This window comes from Falco peregrinus, chromosome 6, assembly GCF_023634155.1.
Source record: "Falco peregrinus isolate bFalPer1 chromosome 6, bFalPer1.pri, whole genome shotgun sequence".
Taxonomy (NCBI): domain Eukaryota; kingdom Metazoa; phylum Chordata; class Aves; order Falconiformes; family Falconidae; genus Falco; species Falco peregrinus.
In genome coordinates, this window is record NC_073726.1 from 87,665,633 (window position 1) to 87,688,839 (window position 23,207).

General features: G+C 39.2%; 1 protein-coding gene across 8 annotated transcripts in view; it reads right to left on the reverse strand.

Moving 5' to 3' along the window:
• ZBTB20 (zinc finger and BTB domain containing 20) overlaps window positions 1-23,207 on the reverse strand; it is a 519,455-nt gene that overhangs the window by 488,888 nt on the left and 7,360 nt on the right. For 6 of the 8 annotated variants that reach the window (XM_055809032.1, XM_055809036.1, XM_027789324.2 and 3 more), the window contains exon 1: window positions 1,759-2,123. The exons of 1 other annotated variant lie outside the window; for it this stretch is intronic. The gene's annotated coding sequence lies outside the window, so the exon portion shown is untranslated. Of the gene's footprint in view, window positions 1-1,758; window positions 2,124-23,207 lie in introns of those variants that run through there. One more of the 8 variants, XM_055809033.1, reaches the window with a different exon arrangement.

Consider the following 23,207-nt stretch of genomic DNA (forward strand, 5'->3'; position numbering starts at 1 on the left):
AAGTTAAAGGACAGCTAAAAAAAAGCCCCAGACAACAGCAGAAAAACCTGTTGGCAGCTAAAGTTCTCTCTGGCTGTAAAATAATGGATTTTTAAGAAACATTTCAAAGGATTTGAAGGTTTTGGAGAATCTCCTAGGCAGTCCCAGGTGGGTTAGGAATATTGCATTATGGACTTCTTTGTGCTAAGAGGTAGGCCTAATGCATGTTTTTAAGAAGTCGCCTCTTGCTATTAAATAAATAATTTTCTATTAAAAAAGGTGATTGTTATTGTTGAGAGATCTCCACTGGTCAGCGTCCATTTTACATAATTACTTACGATTCTCCAGAACATTTTATGTAACTCACTTCCACTATCTCTTTTTCTTTTCTATTTTGTTTTCCTTTTTTTTTTTTTTTTGTTTGTTTGTTTGTTACCAGCAGAATAGCAGTTTCACTCTCCAACAGAAATCGACAGGAGCTCAGATAAAAAGGCCATTTCAAATGGATCAATTTAAGCAGTCTTTAGAACCCATGATAAATCTGGGCTCCAAAAACTCAACAATGCTAAATGGGCTATGAAATGCATCACAAATCCCCCCCCCCCCCCCCCGAAAAAAAGGAGGAGGAAAAAAAAAAATAAAGAGAAAAAAAAAAAAAAAGAGATTAATTCAGAGAAAATCTTCAATGTTTGAAATTACAAATAAGCAGCGTATTTGTGGAATGAAAAATGGTAAATAAATAGTTACTATTTCTGGACAAAATGGCTCGATAGATTTCATAATTTGCCACCACTGTAAAAAATATCTATTCCCTTCCCCCCTCCCTTCCCCGGCAGTACACACGGAAACACAAGCATAACCATGCATAAAGTGGGAGGGTGGGGGGCAGCCAAGGATACAAACTCCCTCTTAGAAAGTTTCAATTCTTATTAACCCAGTGATGCCTCCAGAATGTTACATTAGATCAGCAACATAAAAGTTGGAATATACGTCTCCCTTTCTTCCTAGTAAAGGAAACTGGAAAAATACTAATAATGAAAAATAGACGTTAAAAATATCCAGGAGGAAAAAGTACATGTACAATAACCAAAATTAACCCCCTCCGCCCCCACACCGAAACAGACAAACAGCAAAATCTCCGAATAAAAATTCTGTCAGGAGGAGTGGAACCTGCTTTCTCTCTCTCTTTTTTTTTTTTTTTGCTTTTATTTACTGTATGCCAAGCATGGACTTTAAACTTACAGTGTGCATATATATAGAAAACAAAGAAGGAGAGTCACCGTTAACCCTGGTCACCGGCATTACAGTTAAAAGTCATTGGCAAATACTAATAAAACCCCATTTAGCAGTAAATAAGGAGAACATGATACACGGACGGACAGATGGAACTGCATAAACAGAAAAGAAAAAAGCAGAGAGACCCACAAACACACGGAGAGGGCTGTTTTAAAAGAGTGAAAGATATTGATTTACTTGGAACTAGTGTTGGAAAACAAACATATTTGTTTCCTTCGTGACTGGGGGGGGGGGAAGTAATTAAAGGGAATCATAAGGGGGCACACCCTTAAATAAGTAGAAGGGGGGGGAGGAAACATTCGTAGAGGGTAAGGCCTTCTATAGATGTTCCGAATTTTAAGCTAGCAAATAGGTCTGGCAAACTTACATCTCTAAATTAAAAATCGAGGGGGGGCGGGGGGGGGAGAGAATAAAGAAGTGCTGGTGGTTTAAGGCGAGCAGAGGCTTTATTCTTTTATTTTTTATAAAAGTTGACTGGCCTACCTTGTTCCCCAGTCCTCAGTTTGTCTCCTCATAGTCGCTGTCTCCCTGGAAGTACAGTGTGAGTGGTAATGACTGCCTGCCTCCCTAATGAGTCCATTTTCCTGCTCTTGATGTTGTGTATATACACACACTGCAACCTACCTTACAAACCACAGAGACGGGGAAGGGAGAGCGAGCGAGAGAGCGAGCGAGAGCGAGCGAGAGTGCGAGAGACAGGGAGAGAGAGAGGGGGAGAGAGGGAGAGAAAGGCGCACACAGACAAAGCCCTCCTACCAGACAGCAGACAACCCTCCTTCCCCTAGCTAGCAAAATACAACTCGGCGAATGCAGCAACAGGTTCAATACTGCCAGGCTGAGGCAGCGTAGAAAAGGTAAACGGGGCTGAGCAGGATCGCTGGCAAATAAACACTTTAGCGCCGGCTGGCTCCACCTTTCTTATTTATGTTACAGGATGTTGGAACGCATTGTTTCAGACGGTCCGTATAATTATCATAAATACATTTTTTTGGGGGGTGCATATTAGCACGAAGCGCCGGAACATTATCAGCCATTCTGCTCCGTAACCTTATAGCTTTAACACATGCAGGGAAGGTGTAAACATATCTCTTTTGACAGGCAGACTACACAAAGCCCACTGATGATTTTAAAGTCATGAGATCTTTCAAGAAAGACGCTCCTGAAGATAGGTTTCCCCAGACAATAGGGGAGCAGGGAAAATTGATCTTGATGAGGAAGAAGTCTTCGTAAGAGACTGCTCGGTAAACAATTGAAAAGAGAGGGCTATTCTCCCCAGCGTTCCCTCCTCTCAAAAACATATATTGGGAAGCTTCTACCCCTACAGCTATAATAATGTGCTGTGCTTATGTCTGAACAGGTGCAATGCATATAGTACATGGTGTTACAAGGACAGAAATAAATCTCTCAAGTAAAAAAAAAAACACATTTTCCCAGTTGCAAACAGGCCAAGGTTATTTAAAATACAGGTCTAATTTGAAGAACGCTCTCCCCACTCCCTGGATTTTTTTGCTGGGGGCGGGGGGAGCGGGAGGCTAGGGGGAAGGTGTGAAGGGGAGGCAAAGATGGGAAAAATCAATACTCGTAGCCAGCTACTAGATTTTTATTTTTACAATATTCTGTCATATCTGGAGAAGATACATGCTGCTTCTAAAATAATTTTCACTCAGCCCTGCCTCTCATCACATGTAAACTTACGCTGTCACAAAAATTCTGTTGATTTTAATGACAACTACAGGCATGGGAAAGTAGCAAGAGCAGGGAAATAAGATTTTGCACCTGTATTTCATCTTTGGACAAAGGCTCTCCGGGAACTTTATCCACGGGGTATTTTTTAGATGGAGAAACTAGGTCGGGGGGGTAGGGGGGTAGGGAGAGAACAAAACAACAACAACAACAAAAAGTTAAGTGACATTCCCAAGGTTATGCTGTAAATCAGTAGGAAAACAGACAAGAATGCAAATGTCCTGCTGCTTAACACGGAATTTGCCTGGAGTAACTCATACCCCCCTAAAAGTGAAGTGTCCTGCCTAAGCCAGTTGTGTAGGCTCCCTCTATTGTCAGTGGAGAGACAGGCACCTCCCAAAAGGAATTCATCCCAGCTTTTTCCACCGAGGAAGAAGCCTACACAACCAGATTAGGCTAGGCAGCTAGCTTGGAGTCGGCTAAAATGAAGTAAAATGAATAAATGAATCTCAGTTTTAATCTAAAGCTCTATTAAAACATCCTGCTTCCCAAAATAAATTTTTACTCTTGCATTTATTATTAGGCAACATATGCCTAAATTGTAGTGATCGAAAAGGGATAGCCTGCTGACTAAAAGAGACAGGTAGACTCCCTAGATTCATGGATTTGTACCATCAGGCTGGCTGGATATTCATGATTCACAGAATCTAATATTAACCAGCCTGGTGACTTGTGAATTTGATTAGTTTTGTTCACCGGTAGCCGCTACACATTTTTGTATTTCGCTTATAAACATTCTGTTTTCATCCAGATATACAGTAAATACAGAAGGATTAAGTAATCTTTTTCAAAAGGTTAATTTTCATTCGTGTTCTCATCAAAACACAGCCTTTTTTTTACCTTAGGGTAAAATATAAAGAGTAAAAAGCTCTATTAGGTGACTTTGTGCATCTCATTCTGTAAAATTTAGCTACATACACACCTGGCATACATAGAGGCAACTCTTACAAGTTACTCCAAATATATATTGCAAAAACTGAGCCCTGTTGCATACTTGCTTCTCTCGATTTTATGAGCATATTCACCTTATTGAAGGTATGTAAGGTCAGGAAAGCACAAGGAGCATTTGGAGACTTCGCTTCTAACTGGTAACTCAATCTGGCCAACTGACCACTCGCTGCCTCAGTTTTTCCATCTTTAAAATGGACTCAGCTGTAGTTCCACAAGCAGATGGTACCACAAATATATAGTGCTTCGTCCTCCTATCTCAGCCTGGTGTCTCTCAAGAGTTTTATGATGGAGAATATTATGGGAAAAATACAAATACTTCTATCAAGGCGACCTGTATCAAAACCAGCTGATGAAAATCACAAGTTTTTATGTACTCCTGTTCCATTCAAATGATAGGAATAGTCTCTGAATTGAAAATTTTAAACTAGAGCTACACTAAAAGGAGGGTATCAGATGTAAGAAGTTCTTCGTACTCTGGAACATCTGACCCCAAGCTAACATTAATTCCTTACACATACAGATCTGAAGAGAGATTCAAAAATGTACAAAGTTGGGATAAAATACCAACTTGAACACTTCATATTTAAGAGACATGCAGGTTGAAATCCAAGTACTAAGGCAGAAACACTTAAGTCCAAAAAATGTTCAGATTTGTAACAGACCCAGATCCAAAACCTATAAGCTGGGAGGCACCTAGATCCTTACTTCCTCTAGCTTTCTACAAGTGTAATTTATGTACCTGAACCAGGGCCACAGGCCAAACTTCCTCGTATTTGGAGGAAGCCTGAATCTCAGTAAGAACGCTAGATCTGAGCCCGATTCCATGCAGTTATTGCAACGCTTAGCACTGGACCCAAACCAGAACCCAAAGCCACTCCTTCCAAAGTCGCATGGGGTTTGTGTACATGCAGAACTGTAGAACCAAAACCAAACACTTTCAAACCTCAAGACTGAAAACAAATATGACTGAGATTCCAACTTAAGCTAGTTTTGGCCCTCAATCAGAAATTAATCCAAATAGCTATAATCTTTATAAAATCCAAGTAGTTTTCTGACCTGAATGAAAAACCTCGCAAGATATGATCCGCACAACTGGTTCCTTGCCTGCAAGTCTTTCTAAATGAATCCAAACCATCAATGGTCTGATTCTCTGTTATTTTATGAATCATTCAGTCTACCTCAGCCATATAAAAAGAGCGTAAAAACAGCCTGAGTGGTGCAACTGCAGAGCGAATCACAATTTAATGTTTTGCCAACATAAAAAATGTTTGCCTTCTTGCTTGATTCAAAATGCCAAGGCGAGCCTGCTCACTGCCATGTCACATTCCTGTGGACCTGCAATTCTTCCTCACCATTACGTGAGCAGGTTGATGGCTACGTTCTTGGTTCTTGCAGGAAGAGGATGGGTAACTACAGATAGCTTTGAGCTCTGTCGCAGGACAGGACACACACCTGCCGTGTGATGGTGAGGGTCTGCATGGCAGTCCCATGGCTGGCCTATGCTTGGTCACACAACAGAACAGGCAAGCAAACTCTTGTCACGTGCCCAGGAGTGCACCGCTCCCATGGCAGAGACACCAAGTTTTGGTTATGCCATACATGGGGTCACCCCACAAGAGGCTGGAACACAGGGCTCCCACCCATCTCAGTAAAAGGCTGCATTATCCATCCTGAATGCAAGAACAGGGAATGCTGGTCTACCCAGCAGATGACACTCCTGGTTTTGTTTTTCTGTAAACTTGTCTTCTTGGTTCAGAGTTAATCTCCATAATTTGCATTAGGGAGGCAAAGCAGTCCCAACCCCTCTAGCAAAGCCTTTAAAAGAATTAAAAAATTACTAGCACCATAAGGCAAGTGGAAAATTCTGGTGCTTGGCGCAGCAGGGGCACCCATCTGCAGTTCTCCCAGAGAGCTGCAGAGCCCTAAGAACACACTGAGCGTCAGCAGTAAGGGAGAGAGAAGAAAAATCAAACTGTCCACCAGAACTGTGAAAGTGTTGCAAGTGACAAGATTCTGGATGACGGACTAAGAGGGAAGGAAGGTGCTTCAGTGCCAAATAACATATTCTGTACTGCTCTGGTCTCTCCTTTTTGTGTTGCCAGGTGCATCAACATGCTGAGTTTAGAGGCATCTTGCTAAGCCATCACAACTGGAAAAGGAGTCATGGCATCTACGTAACCATGCCTGAGGCTATGAACTACTTCCTTTGAAAAAAAAAACCCCTGACCTCTTAGTAGTTATCTAAGCGCTGCTTTTCAAATTCTAAAGAAATTTAAGTGAGACTGAGTCCCTGAACTGGTTGGGTATCCTGCCCATCCTTGTGCTGGGTTAACACACTGGTTTTGATGTACTCCACATACCTGCCCTAGGCCAGTTCCATCAATGCCTTCAGGGAGCTCCACTTCATTAGAATCCCGGGAATTGTTCTTAGAAACCAGGCTGGTTTAACACCATATTGGTGTTAAAAATCCCAGGCAAATTTCTGTCACAATTCTCTTTCAGATGGTATAGGCTAGACCTAGAATCACTCACAGCAACACGTCTGGACTTGATTGCTTCCACTTACTCCCCTTCACCACATACGCAGATCTCCTAGACTCCCCTGGTATATCACACCATCATGTTGCCAGCCCAACAGGATTGGTGATTCAGATGTCTCTACTGGTGTCCTGCAGTGTCTCTGCAACTTTGTTCAAACGTAATGAGAAAGATGCCAATTAAAAAAGCACGAGTCCTGCAGTGTGGCAGGCTGATTCAAATTAGATACCTGTATGAAGTGATTAAAAATAGGTTTTCTAAAACCTGAAGAGAACAGGAGGACAGTATGTTTGATTTACATCAGCAGGGGCCAACAAAAATGTTGAAGAACCACAAAATTCTCTTTATCCCTGCAGATTTACTGGTGAAAATGCTGAGGACAGAAGGAGAGAAATACAGCATGCTTCTGGTGCCTTTCAATATGCAAAGAATCTCAATTGTTCTCCCATCTCAGCAGTCACTACTTACTGCCAGACCTCCAAATAACTAATACTTTCCTTTAATTTAGCAACTTTGATCCATCATTCCATAGTTCAGTTGCACATATATATGAACAAATCAAATCTCACAACTTCCTTTGGCAAAAAGCTACTGTAATTCCCATTTTACAGATAGTAAAAACTAAGTGGAAAGAATTAATCACTGTTAAGAACAGAAGTGAGACTGGGATGTCACCTTCCTGCTCAGAAGCTCAGGCTATGTTGCCTCAATGGATCAGGCTTTCAGACAGCCCAATTGATTGGCAAGACTGGGGTGCACCTGCTGAACCAAAACTGAATGTTGTTGGGTTTTTTTTTTTTAATCCCAGAATGTCCTGAATAATAGATCAGATGTAGAGCTGATACATCTCCAACAGTTTCAATGGATTTGTGAAAATCTGTCTGCAAGTAGTTACGTACCAAGTACTGCAAAAGCCCACTTTCTCCTACAATGACACTACCAGCACTTTGGAAAGGAGCACTTTGCACAATGACTGTTCCCTTACAAACCTTTGGCCACTTTGCACACAGGCTGCAAAATGGTGCACCCACTGTATAATAATCCCATGTCAGACACAACAGTACCGCATTACTCTAGTACTGTTTGGGTAAATATTGCTGCTACATTAGCAAATTGACAGTGTGATCTAGGCAATGCAAGACATTTAGTCCCAACAAAGCCAGCCTCTTGCTTTTATACCTATCAACAGTGGTGTGCATCAATCACCACCTACAAGGACTGAGAGTCTCCATAAAACAAACTCCGGAAGACCAGCACCCTACCAACATACCATTTTCCAATTCAAAACCAAAGCCACACAAAAAGTCCTTTGACTCCCACATGCTTTATCCCATCTCCCCATTACATGTACATCCACACACACTTGGGATGTTCACGTTAGATTTCTGTCTTGAATGTGTAGATTCTGTTACAATTATTTAACACCGAACAGGCTGCAGTTTACATATGTGGCCTTAACTACGTATCTGTTCATCCTCTCTACTTACAGAGTGCTGGGATACTACCTTTATTTACATCAGCAGGCCATTTGTGACCAATTTAGCTGTTGAGCTAATGTGCAAGGCCCTCATCCAAGCTGTGGAGTTACAATGGAATCAGATCTTGTTACACAGCCTACTGCATCGTATGTTGCACCCTCTATTAGATCACTATATGGTTTCCAAAGGTTACCTATAATTCAATTATAAAGAGCCACGTTGCAGTTCTGTCATCATTTAAGGTCTAGAAATTTGATGATTTACTTATGTAAATCCATACTGAATTCATCCCAAACAGAACAACACATCATAAAAAGTAGTTTTACCATCTGAAAGGAGCTATGGTGACAAACAAGTCAGGATGCACATCCGTCACTCTCTTCTACCAGATAACTAGGATGACTATCAAAGGCTTCTATTTTTGTCCCAGAAAGTTAAGGAGCATGCAGGAGGATTTGACTGCTGTCATAATAATTGCAGACAGTTATGATAGGCACCACAGTGAAAAAGCTGAAGCTCTAGGTGGCCATCACTTCACTTTCACCCTCTTTCAGTAGCAGGGAAAAACAACAACAAATCTCAACAACAAACGAAACCAAAACAAACTTCTGCAACTCTAGCGATTGTCGTATCAGCCGAGATGCACTAAGTTTATCATGAATGAAGATCTGCTTTATATGGAAAAAAAGCATGAGGTATTACTAGCAATATTTTGGAAGCTGTTATTTTACCCTCTGGGTGCAACTGAATATTTTCACAAGCTTATGAGCATGAATCCATCCTACTTGGAAAATATTTATGTCAGCATTTTCAAAGATACTATTCTTTCAGGAGGCAATAATCTTCTAGTTTAGAATATCACATCGGAGAGTATTGCCCCCCAAATGAATAGCCACTTCTGGAAAAATAAAAACAAAAATGCAATTTAAGTGTATCAGATGAACAAAGACAGGAATTCCATTCTTTAACTTTGATTTGATTATCTATAGGTGAAGCAGACAAAAAACACCTCTACAGAAAAGAGACAAACATCAAAAAAATCATATAGTAGGATCTAAAAGTTATGCAATTGCCTTAAAAGCCAGTTTTGGGGTTTTTTTAAATCTTTATTATGCTCCCAAGTACGTTTTAAGCTTTTTCTATACAATTATAAAAACTAGAAAACTGTTTCTTTTCTTAAGGCTAAGGCTATATGACACACACACACAAAAATCATCACAGCGTGTACAATAATGCTGTAGTTTTGAAGGAAGTAACACTAAGTGCCATTTTTCATCTAATACTTCACTGTGGAGTCCCTTCAGCTGATGTAGGTTTATTTTCCTCAAATACAAGCACTATGTGAAAGTTCCTATGTTTCTCTTCATGTATTCTAGGCAAAACGAAACCAATGCATTTACCAGGCAGACTGGAGCTGTATGTTACTGAAAAGGCTGGGTTTTTGTCAGAGCTGTATGGCTTGTATCACAATTTGAAGCAGCTCAGCATAAAATTTCACCCTAGGACTCAGATTCAGATGGCCCAAATTCTTGCTAAGTCCCCATGCTTAGTGTTTCTGGATATATGCCCCTAAAATCCTACAGCCAGCTAACAGAAAATACCAGGCACAGGGACTTGGGGGTGTTGCAGTTAACTGTCTCTCACCTGTGAGTATATAAAACAGCCTGATTCTGTTTTGGGGCAAACTAAAAATTACAGAGACCATGGAGTAAAGAAATGGAAATGAGCAAAACCTCTAACAAGCCTTGATAGTCTGAGAAGCCCACTCCAAGAAAAAACTTAACTGCTGCCCTCTGTATCAAACGCACAGGAAACACTAGTAAGGATGCAACATTTTACTAGTGCTAACACCACCAAAAAGAAGTATAAAATTTCACTTTCACAAACCTTGATTATCTGTAGACCACCTCATGGGGGTTATTTTTGTGTGTAGCTTGGCAGGATTCATCATCTTTGAAACTTTTAGTCAGAAGATGTTTCTGAAGAATAAATACTAGATGCAATAAAGAAAAGGAATGTCCTGGTTTGAATATTTTTTTACCTTATATAAGGTAAATTATTTTAGAAAAACTAGGCAACACTAGTTTTGATTAGTCCTTTAGTTTCAGCCTAAAGGAGAATATTTTTTGTTAACCTAAACAGTTTACTCAGCTGTTTTAAAGGACAAATTTAGAGGTGCATTTCTTTTCCGGAAATATTAATTGAAATTCATTTTGTAAGGAAAAGATGAAAGAGTTTGTTTTTTAAAGCCAAAGAAATTAAAAGCAAAAAGTTTTATTCACTGACAATTAAGCCTCAGGTCTTACTTTACACATGAACAGAGATAACAGCCTTTCTTTCAATCAGACCTATCAAAAATTGGAAGATCTGGTGAGGTTAGTGGTGGTGTAAGCCTGACAGAAATGAGCTAGGGTATCCTATAGACAAACAACCCTTTTATTTTGCCTGTATTTGAACAAAAGGGTCTTTCATTACAGAACTAGAACATACAGAAGAAGGTGACAATATTTTCAAAATTATATAATGGAAACGAAGTGTACCAACTTCAATGCTACTCTTCAATCAGGTTTTCTAATGAGCCCGAGTTAGATTATTACTTTATGGTCAAAGGGCTCCTTTTCTATAGCTTTCTTTGCAATCATTAGCTAGGACTGTAATATTTGGTATTGCTATGAAGATGGTCTGATTATGTAATGAGAGATCCCCTTTGTAATATCTGCGCAATTAGGCATAATTAAGTTTGTCAGGGGAACTTTAATTTCCTGATTTTTGAGTAAATAAAGAATCAATGTTAATATTGCACTAATCAGTACTAACTAACATGGAATTTGTTTTGTTTCAAAATCAGAGGTCACATTGTGAAACCATTTGGTAGTATGCAATGAAAAAAACCCAACAAAATAAACAGAAGTTGGAATAAAGATAACTTTACATTAACTGGTACTTTGCTGGCCTACTGTTCCATTTGTTGAGTTGTCCTGAAGCCAATAAAATATCGGTAAGAATCAGGATACAAATATGACTTTTAAGGACTCTCTGTTGTGGTCTCGGAATGAATCAACATTTGTTCTTACCACACTGTGATAACATCACCGATGTTAGAACCATAAATGCCAGTATACCTTAAAGCTTTCTGTTTCAGAAACAAAAGGTACTACCCAGTACAGCTAAATGAAAGTCTCAACTAGCTTCAGCAAACCATTTTTGGGCCAGGCACCAAGCACGAGACAAAAATAATGTCTGACAGAAATCCCACATAAATATCAAGCTATACATCATGCATCCTTCCAATTGAGTAAGTAAAGCTTGAGTTTCAATCTGGAATTCCTAGGGATTCATACAGTGAAGCTGTAACACACCATAAAAATTCACTGGGGGTTACAAGATATAAGTTTGCAGGGGGAAATTGCAAGGGCCCTGTTAACAGTACAACACATCTAATTCTGTCATGAGAGCTGGAACTGGCTCTTCAGGCACCACATCCAGCTCACATGTGCGTCTACTGCTGATAACCATTCACAGCTTACAAACAGGTATCAGAAAGGTAGTCACAGTGTTATAATGAAGAGAATTTATGGGGCATTACTCTCCCAAACTGCTGTTTCAGTCTAAATATTACTCTGGGCTCGAGGTATCAAAATGTGACAACAATTCTCAAGGTCTCCACAACAGGATCTCTTTTCGTTTCCTGCCTTATTTCTTGGGGGGAAAATACCCAACCAACTAACCCAGTAAAACAGTAAAGAGCTTTAACATTTAAATGAATGTCAATAGTCTTCAGAGCCAACACTGCTTCAAACATCCAAGACTTCTTGTATTAGGAGGCTGACTGCAAAAAAACAAGTGTCAGCTCACATCTAGTGCAATCTTTAATTAGAACCTCACAGTCAAGCAGGCTACGAGCTTTTTACCTCCTAAATTAAAGCTTAATTTTGGAGCACGAGAAGTCAACCACCATGGAAAAAAAGCACCAGTTTACCACACCGATAAAAGCCAGCTCAGTCTGACCCCTGTCTCAAAATATGAAGGACATAAATTACATCATTTTCTGGAGAAGCCACAACATAAAAATTGCTATGATTTTTTGCTGTTAGGTACTTAATGATGTTGGAATTTCTTTGGCATTACTTTACAGGCTACTCCTCTGAGAAAAGAAAAGTTATGTGCAAGACAAATGAAACCAAAAAGTTGACTTACAGACTGTCAGCACTATCCACAGGTCTCAAAGCTCAGGATTATCCATCCCTGTCTATGGCAAGAGCTCCCTTTCAAAGGAACAAGAATATTTGCTTCACAATAGCTCAAAGGTGTTCAAATCCCTGCAAGATACTAACACTTTATTCCATTCATTTTAATGGAAAATGGATGTCCAAATTCCCAAAGACAGCCCTTTTACCACTGGGCCCAAAAAAACAGATGACATGAAAGTACCTTTTTATCACAAGAGAAGACAGGAAAAAAAATTCCAATTAAAATTGATGGAATTGATCGAAGAATGAAAGCCATCAAGGAAAAGACAGGCAAAACAGGGAATAAAATAAGGGAAAACTGCATAAAGTTATCTCGTTCCCCTCAAGGAGTATTAAACCCCCCCTCCCTACAAATGTAAAAGAAGAGATTTCCAATTTGTTTTCTACCAGTTAAAAGAAGAGTAGATTAAAGACTAGGAAGCATGCTGAAAATTGTGGCAAAGGCAGAGCATAAAGGTTTGTATCATAAAGTAAACCATAAAGTAAAACATTGTATATTGAATTACTCTATTGTCACAATTAAATGGCCAGGAAACACTCGTGTTTTGGAAGTACCCATTAACACCCATAACTTAATGGATCTGAGTTCAAACTGAAGTCCCTTCAGTTCAAAAAAAATTACTACCCAATACTGCTTGGGGTAAAAAAGAATTTCCCTTATCATAGATACCAGCATGCTTCTGGGAAGAGGTGTTGACCGTGGCATGTAAAAAAAAACCCAACACACTACAGTAAAAGAACATGGTTGGTCTACCTTCATTCTCCCAGCTCCCTCCTGCTAAATTAGCCTTTCAGTACTCTGTTGTCTCATCTGCACAGGAATAGATCAAGCCCTGGGAATTTCTGAGCAGAGCTCTGGACTGAAGACCATGCCTGTGGGGACAAGGAAGTACTCAATGGATGAAGAGCAAACCATCCCACACAGTTGCCATCCCACTCATTCTCCCACTGTGGCCAGGCTCTCAACCCCCAGAAAGCTTCTTGGGACTTCCCACAGTACCCAATAACCCCTTCGCATTTTTAAAGCAGTATGTGTACCCCCCATCTTTGAGAAATTGTCAATTAATGTTACTTGTGAAACTGACAGCTAAATTTTCATTTAACAGAACTACATCTAAGACCGCATAGAGAAGTTAATACTGTCACATAGACACTTTGTGGCCAAGAGAGAGGTTGAAGCAAAAAAAAAAAAAAAAAAGAGCATAAAAAGAAAAAAGCAATAAGCTATAGAGGACCACTAAATATGCCAATGACAAAGATGAACAAAGGCCACACAAATTCTGTGGTACTGGTAAATGAGCACTTTTTCTCTTTTCGGCAATGGAAAGCATCTGAGGAACGCTGGCTTTCAGAGAGGTGCTCCTCACGCTCTCCCGTTTGAACACCAAACCAAAACTCACACAGACGGGATGGATGAGATGGAGCCCCAACAGATAAATCTACAGGTAGCTTCAAAAGCAGAAATACAGGCCTGACATCTTGGGTCAAATGTATCTACTGTATCAAGAGTTACAGCAGAACTCTGCTCAGCGCCTCACAATTGTCCCAAGGGAGATGTTACAAGTTTTGCTGCTGTTGCTTACATCCAGCTTGGCCAAGTGTCCATGAGTCGTGATACCTATATTTACACTGACAGATAAAGGAACAATCCAGAAGCATTTTTCTATTAGTGCTGACTATTCAGGATCTGCCACTCAGAAATGTTTACATGAAAATAACAAAGAATAGAAACATGTGACACCTGAAAAATTACGCTCTAATTTCAATCAGCAAATGCAAAATTTAAACATTCTAAAACTTACTAGGGAAGTAGTGACAGGAATATAAAGATTTCTGTCCCTTGTAAAAGACAGCAAAAATCGTCCACTTTTGCCTGCCTACTTATGTGGGGAATAAGCAATGCTTTCATGGCCTGATGAGAGAGATGCTACTAGTCGATGGAATCATTTGTCATCAGATGCTAAAAAGAAGGTTAAAGGAAACTAGTTTTGAACATGAGCTTACAATATTTTCAGGATCTAAAAACCACCATTAAGAAGTCAGAGTATTCTATAACAAGGGTCTAACAAAAGCTAGCTATCTCGCTCAGGTTTTTATTCCTAACTATTAAATCCAGACAGCAGGTTTCTTGCTGTACTGTTAATAATAAAGATACCAGTGTTACAAAGTGGAGCTTCATGCTTAACATGCATAAGAATATTAATTTATTTGGCTTCAAGAGAAGTTGAAGAAAGCAACAGGAAACAAGTGTATGCATGTACCAAAGCAATACAAAACCCAAGACAATTGTTTAACAGTATAGTGTAGGCATTGTCAAAAACTGTTCAAGAAGTCAGGATGAAATCACATCCATCTCAAAAAGTACAGACAATTCATTTCTGTAGACCCTTCAAGATGAGATGTTCTTTTACATGAAACTACTGAAGCAGAACTCTGATGAGTTTGATGATCCTTAAAGTGAGATGGTTTTAGTGCTATCATTATCATTATTAAACGTAGCTGCAATGACAATTTAAATCTGTGTTCCAAACCTCCTGGATGCTCTTCAACATTAGACACCTTTGTGTCTTGAAGACCCAGAAATAAGCTTACTGGTTGATTATGCTATAAAGAAAAGCTCTGCTTAACAGGACAGATGCAACCTTATTTTATCTTAATGATACTGCCTTCAATGGAACACAAAAGGAACGGTTGATAGCAATGATTGAAACACTTCTTATAGTGGACAGCTGAATTTACAAGTCTCTAAAAGAATATCTAAGTGAAGAAACAGGGAGAAATAAAAGAAAAAGTAACAGCATTGAACAGTGACGTTAGTACAGGTTGACTAGCTGAAGATGACAAACGACCTCCTAACACAGACAATAAAATGCAAGTCCTTGTATGCTGCTATTAATTCTGTACCAAAATGAAAACCACAAATACGGATGCAGTGTTACCGAACATACCATCCAAAACCAATGAAAAAACTATGAGAAAGATGTCTTTACTGTTTGGTTAGACAACAAAACCAAGCTTCAAACAAGAATGTTTAAAACTATTTCTTTTGCCTCTGATAAAAGGCTGCTTAGTGTATTTCAACCACACCGAGTGAAAAAGCAACAACCAAACTGTCCCAAAATTGTACTGCAGGGCATAAAGGCAAAAATCACTCTGCTATCACCAGCAGCCTGGCAAATGTGAGTGATAAAGGAAGACCGATGTCCCTGGTTCCCCAGAGACACTTGGTGTTCCTCTCAGGAATATGCACCTCTACATTTGCATCAACAAGTGTCTTGAAATTTGCACTGAGAACAAGGAGGCCTTTGATCAAAAAATAGCATACATTTTACTCTGCAAGGAACTTTACAGAGAGGTACTAAATTTACAAAAGCAGTTGAAGGAGGTTTCAGAGGGACTTGACAGATTACAGGCTGATGACACTACTGTTACAGCCTCAGTGGAAATGTAGTTTGATCTAATTAACAACAAAGAACTTGAACCACTGAAGAACAAAATTAAAAAATTATTCAAAGACGCTTGGAAGCTTTCCATTTCATAGCCATCAGGACTGATTCCAAACACAGACGGGTGGGATTAAACCCAGGATAGGATGTTGAGGTTGGGACAGGCATAGAACATATTCCAGGTATCTCCAATCTTCTAAGATTAAAAACTGAAGATCCGTATTTTTGCCCTAAATATGTAATTACAAAATGGATTTGATTGAACACAACTAATTTAATCATGCAGGTGGAAATTACAGATGTTAAATTAGGGCAGACAACATGGCTGAACTTAGAAATGCTGGATTTCAGAACAGATGCATTGCTGTCCAGTCAACTCAGCATCACTTTTTACACATTTTTGGTTTAGTCATATCGCTTTGATTGAAGCTGTGTAACAGCATAGGTGCTAAAATCAAAGAATCTGGTGAAGTGCACTGACATGCAGAGTTGGATACGAAGTCTCACAGAGCTAACTTCTTTCCCAGACTACGGAGACCATGAGGATGTTCTTATTTTTTAATTACAGACCCACACACTTCACATTTTACATGTTTCTTTTTGCACTTAAGGAATAAATATGCCAATAAATCACATCACATGCGTGCACTGTTGCAGTGGATAAAATACTACAATTGAGTGTTTTCTCTGAGAGGCTTTTGCAGAAATAACTGAAAAAGTCATGCTGGGGAGAAAAATTCAGCTCTGATACACTGGCTGCTGTTTCCACATACAAATCTTCTCTCCACACCCAATAGAGAGCACATACCTCAGCTGAACAATTGTGAGCATATGTTAGCTATGCCAATATCCTGTGGAAAGTAACAAAAGGCTTTAACTTATTTTCAACAGAGAGAAGCGCATAACTAAGAAAGTTTGTGCTTTAGAATTTCAAGTCAGATTTGGGATTACTGTATTTCCCTCTTTGGGAAGTTGTATGATTATTAATCTTATAATTAAAAAAGTAAAAGTTAATGAGGAAACATGTTAACGTCAGATGATTTACGTGCCTATTAATATTACAAGTGTATTGGGAAAAAAAAAGGGGGAAAAGGAAAAACCCATTGTGTAATCCAGTTCTGATGAAATGCTGGACAATTTTGAGACTGATAAAGTGAGTCACTGCAAACTGACTCAGCATGACAACAGGAGTTCATTGTTGCCTTCGGACCAAAGGAAGCAGGCAGTCAGTTGGTTCAAACTGGATTTGTTCTTTCACTAAAATGTGCTATTTCCACCATCTTCTTGTTTGCCTTTCACGTTTTCCATCAGACCACTAGTGTCTCCAGTACATACTGCATTTATTAAGCCCTGCACTATTCAGCTAGCATCGGATACGACACACATTAAGCCCTGAGATCCAGTATGTTACAAAATTAACTTAAAAGGCTGGAATACAGCTCCATTTTTAAGTCCCAGTATATTTATATTTCACATATGGTTTTCGCTAGGCTATTCACAGGGGGGACTATAAAGCATCTCAACATGTGAGGTACTCTTGTAAACTCCACTATGTCCTCAGTTGCACTTACTGTCCTCAGGCACGGGGGATGTTGTGCTGCAAGTACTAATGTGTATATACGTGCTGCTTGTTACATCCACATCTGCCCCTCCCGCCTGCAAGTCTGGCAACAGCAGGATGGCTGAATTCAGCTCAACAACTGGAATTCCTGTTTGTCTCCAAGGCTTTCCAAAGATTGCCTTCTCCCACTCCCTGCAACTTCCCCCGGCACCCTCTGAAGTTAACAAAACAAGGAGAGCTCAGCAGCTCCTGTGGGACTCAGGACCCTTCAGAGTCCGGGCAACAGAACTAACAACATACACTGCCCCCATCCTCGGGCTCTCTCAGGACTAGAGCTGTAAGAGAAGCAGATGATTATTTTTTTTTTTTAACATCGTAATAAGGTGGGTTTATATTGTTAATACTTAGGACTGACCAAGAGGAAGGTTCACCTGTTGCATAACATTGTATAAAGTGTACAGTGATGTTACAAAATCTGGTTTCTGGCTTTTCCTTCCAAATGCTCAAATCTCAGTCTCATCATTCATTATCATCTGGTTTTCTCATTAAAGCTGCATCTCCTGAAGTCTGTCAGATATTTGAAAATCCCCCTTTTTCCAGAAGAGATTATTAGAGTCTTAAAAGTTTACTGATTTAACTGCAGCTTATGAGACACTCCCGGAAATAAAATTAATTTATTTCTGAGATGAAAAGAGCGACAAGAAAGGTCCATACTTGTTCTAGCAGCTGAAGCATCCCCAGCCATAACAACTTTTAAAAAAGTGTATTTTACCAAAAGGAGCTGTGCCACATCAAAAATTATCATGCCAGGAGAAATAAACTCCTCGCAACTGAAGGACAGGATTGGTAATTGACAAACCTGGGTTATAGTCATGATACCTTGTCAGGTGACTTAGAGTCAGTCAACATCTCTAAACCTGGGTTTATCCATCAGTGCAAGAGGCTACTAATGCTTCCCTATTTCAGGAGGGTATCTTAAAGCTTAATTAATTGACATTCATAAAGAACTCAGATTCCCAGATGAGAAGCATCAGAGAACACCAAAGTATTATTAATCTCAGGTGCCAAAAATTTATCCCTGCTCTTACATGAAACAGCTCTGAAATACTTGTAATTTCTATGGTAGCAATAAGCCCAGCTCAGTTCACAAATGATGAGAGTTATCCAAGTAAAATAAATGTCTGGTCATCAGAGTAAACAAAGACATCATTTTACGAGTCCAATCTAAATTGTAGAGATAATCAATATGAGAATAGCAGTGCCCACAATGAAACCTGTATTAATTATGAAGAGAGTTTATGAAAGAAATTAATCATTATTATGGAGTTCGCTGTAGGAATTTAATAGCATGAGCCAATTCTACATGACTCTTATGATGCTTGAGGTCAAATATGCTGAGTTTGAAATAAACTTTAATCTACTCTGAACTAACTTTGTATAAAAAAAGAAAGCTTCTCATAAGTTCCACAGTACTGCCCAAAATAACAAATCTACTATACCCCATAAGTGCGTGTGGTCTGATATACCATCCTGAAAATAGATCCTAATGTCTCTCTTCCCTCTCCCTTTTTTTTGTTTAGATTGGTGCTATAGGAAAATCATATAGGCTGATTACAAGAGAAAATTAGACATGGGAGATAACCAATATATTTTTAAGCTTACTTTGTTGGGTTTTTTTGGTTGTTTTTTTTTTTTCTTAAGTAACCACCCTTCCAAAATAAACACAGCAATGTTTATGGAAATAAAGAAACAAATTATAACAATTTTAGGTAGCATACCGAAGTCAAATAAATACCATTTTCTATTAAAACAAACTGGGAGAAACTCTAATAGAACTTAACCCATAGTAACCAAAGCAAAAACGCAAGAGACTTTCTGTTTCAAAATCAGAGCTGTTCTATGAATGGAGAGATTCATATCCATTGGTCAACCTCAGTATTAATCAATTAATCTTTTTTGTAAGATTACAAATTCTCCGGGGAGAGGCTGTGACTAGAAGTGTTGAAAATGCTCAGTGTTGGCTTAATTCCATCTCCAGTCAAGTCAAGTCCCAGTTGTCTTCAAAGGGAGAAGAGCTAGACTGATGCTGAGAGCTTTTGAAAAGCCCATCTTTTGTATTTATTTTCTTTTGTGAAGTGCTTCTTAAAACAAATAAAAGCAGGAAGACATAAGTAACATGCCCATCATACCTCCGAGGTCCATGCACAGCAAGAACTCCATGGGTCACAAGTGGATAGAGAATTCTTGGGGGGGGGTGGGGGTGGGGGGGGGTGGCGGTGGTGGCGTGAGGGAAAAGGAAGGTAAGCCATTGGGATGCAGCCACATTGAAAAGGTTGGCTACCCCTGCAAGTGCACACAGAGTTGCAGCAGAAACAGTATCTTCTGGTTTTTGCAAAATATGGGATTTTGGAGACTACTAATAACATACGCAAAGCTTACAATACTGTCAGTAACAAATAGGTGCGCAAAAGGAAGAACAAACCCTTAAAATTTTATAACGAACAAAACAGCCTTCAATTAAAACAGTCCCAAAGAGCTCAGTGTGAGTATTTTTCTGAGCTTCCTTTGTTGATGCCATAGGATTTCTTTGTAGTTGTACAATTCTGCTTGCTAAAATTCTCTTGGCAACTACAGACTTCCTTACTTCTGATCTCATCACACACAGATGGCTCAGGCTTGTAAAATATTATTAGGGGACGTGTTGGAGTGGCCTGAACATGGGTCACTCCAGCAGTGTAATCTGACTCTAACAATTTCTCTGGACTTGTATAACCTTGAGTTCTGCTAGTGTTTCCCAAACTGCAAAATGGGAGGAGATCCTACCTCCTCATGAAGGGATGAGAACGTGTGAGTTAATATACATACAACTCTATAAAAAAGGAAAAGCGTTACTGCTATTTGGGGAGAGTAAGATAGGGTCATACGGGCTTCAGTCTTACTCTCTGAAACAAACACCGACACAGATATAAATAGTGCCTGAAGAAAGGCAAGGGGTGAACTTCTGCTTTGTTTTGGTTTTTTTTTTTAAACAATTTGTAGCTTTTACATGTAGTCTGTTTAGAAAATATTTGAATAGTTTAATACTCAAACAAAAATCTTTAGTTCTAAAAGTATTAACATTTACCAGAGTATATTTTTTTTCAGTGGTGTCATAAATTCACAGCATTTACCCACCAGTTCTGGTTTTCATAACAAGACTGTGGTTTTTATTTTGATCACTACTTAATTTATTGCTGCAGCGCATCATTTTGCTTTTCTTTTGGAGGTTCTGAAGAAAAGTAATTCTTTACAGACACTGTTCAGATGGTACTTTTCAATTAAAACCACTTAAAGCAGAAAGGAACGGTTGTCTGGTGGGGGACTGAAGATCAGAGTTCTATGCTTGGCTCTACAATAGACTCCCTGGGGAAATTTTCAAAGGCACAAATGGCAGGTTGGCACATCACTCCCATGCTTGCTTTAGTGGGAGTTAGTTGCCTCTGAAAACCTCTCTTCCTTTCCCTGGACTATCCTGATCAAGTCACTAAATCTTTCTGTGTCTTGGTCCGCAGTTGCTATAGTGGGAATTCTAATTTTTTGCTTCCCTTACCTTTCGCCTGACTTGCCTTTTAACGATAAGCTTCCTGAGACAGCGGCTCTGTTTTACAGAGAGTGGATAGGGCACTGATCTCATCCAGGACTCCTAGTTTCTGTTAGAATACATACATGCAAATAACATTAATACTAATTGGGAATCTGGAGACTATTAATTTAAACTCTTTTCCCAAAGCCCAGGTTATCATGCTTTCCAGGAGCAGTACTGCATTGGTAAAAAGCGCCAGATTACCAGTCCAAGAGAATGGCATCCACAGAACAGGTGCAGGACAGCAAGATGGAGTAAATGTCTCCCATGTGGCACCATGAAGATGACCCGTTCACTGCAAAGGGGTAGTATTAACCCTCTTCATCTCAATTTCTGATTTCTGGTAACTTCATTTTAGGCCAACCTGTTCCGTTTAAGTCTATGCTCTTTGACTGAAATGTTCTATTTTACTGGATCAAAAAGCAAAGCCTAAACAAATGTCCACGAGGCTTTTCAGAAAACAAATCGTGAACCTAAGTATGTATTTGCACCATGAGAGTACAAGTGCTCAGCCACTGTCGTAACAAAAACGGTTCTGTCTTACTCATCTCGCAGGTCAGGACAAGGCAAGGCAATTCTTGTTTTCAAACCACAAACGTAAATTTCTGAAAAATGTGACATGTGGAACGACTTAAAGGGCAAAATGACAATATAGTAAATAAATGTGCATGACAAGTATATTCAAGGAAATACTGATCTATATTTATTTATTCACAAAGTGGAGTACCCCACAAAATTACTCAAAACTGATAATTATTTTTTCTACTCTACTGAACTTAAATGTGGTGTAAGCACAAGTAAAGATAGAAAAACAATTCATATTCCATGCACACTCATTAATTACCTGCTACCCTACCAGGAATTACCAAGTTTGCCAAATGAGATGAGGATAAGGCTCATTATACCCCAGAACACCACCACTGAGCGATGACGTCTTTCAGATACCCACTAGTACTTAAACTAGGCTCTTTACTTTTGTCCTATTGCATAAACTATTCTCTAAGCCATTAATCTTTCTCAACGATCTCTTTACGGCTATAACCAAGATCCTAGTTTTGTGGGTGATTTTTTTTCCCCTCAAGTTAACTCAGCTTAAGCCAGCAGTATTACAATAGGAATTATTTTTTATATAATATAAGACTAACACATATCCTTATGTGCTAGGTACATCCTCCATTTCTTTCTGCATCATCCGGTTTGTATCATCTATGCAATCAGCCCAGTATGCAATACAAGACAGAATTCCTACAGTACGTGTAAATAATTCAAGAAAGTTTGCAACTCCTTAGGGAGATTTACTCACAGATCACCTGTTCACAGAGTTTAAAGAGATGGCAGAGGAGTTCCAGCATTATTACAGACCAACGATGGGAAAGGTTATAACAAAGTAGCAGTATTATTACAGCATAGAACTGAAACTGGCTTTGATTTTCGATAAATTAACAAACTTCAAAGGGATTGGTGTACATCTGCCAGTGGAGGAATGTTGTTTGATTGCATCATGTACTGGGATGCTTCTGCAGTTGGATCCAGAAAGAATGACGCATCACAGTCTGACATGGCTCTGATAATAGATAAGTAAACTGTAGGATTGCCAAATGAAGAGGTAAAAAAAAAAAAAAAAAAAAAAAATCCCAACAAAAACAAAAGAGCTGATAAAGCAAATTACACCAGCAGAATCTGCAATGCAATACGAACAAAAGAAACCCAAACAAACCCTATTCCTGTTACTGATGGGATGCCCCTGTATCCCACATGGCATTATTGCAAATGGATTCTGCAGAGTGAGAAAGACAGAAGTATGCAGTTCTGCAGTAACAGCACCCACACAGAATACCTCCCTTTGCCAACAGAGAAACCTTGACCTGCTAGCCATGTGCCTCCATTTCTCTTCTACTGATCCCCTAAATCAGTTACACCTTAAGGCAGGTTCACAACCATGGGTGACAAAACCCCAACCTTTTCTTTTCACAACAATCCTTGTATTTCACCCTCAAAGGCAAAGCATGCTAAGGACATTCTTTCAATGTCTGGAGGCCAACAGACTGTCACTTTCTTTACACAGTGTACCACATATATCTAGGACATAGAAAGGATTATTTAAAACTCTAAAAGAGACATTTATACCCAGTACGTTTCCAAAATAAGGATGGCAAGTTGCTGAAATAACTTATTTAAAACTTTTTCTCAAGTACAGATTGATAGAATTAGAGTAAAATCATCTAGAAGGGGTTGGAAACACTTTCTCATGAAGTCTTAAACATCACTTCTAGTGACATTAACTTGAGCTACACGTCCCATCGGAGAGCAAGTGTCAGCAAAGTAAATGCATTAGTTAAAGCT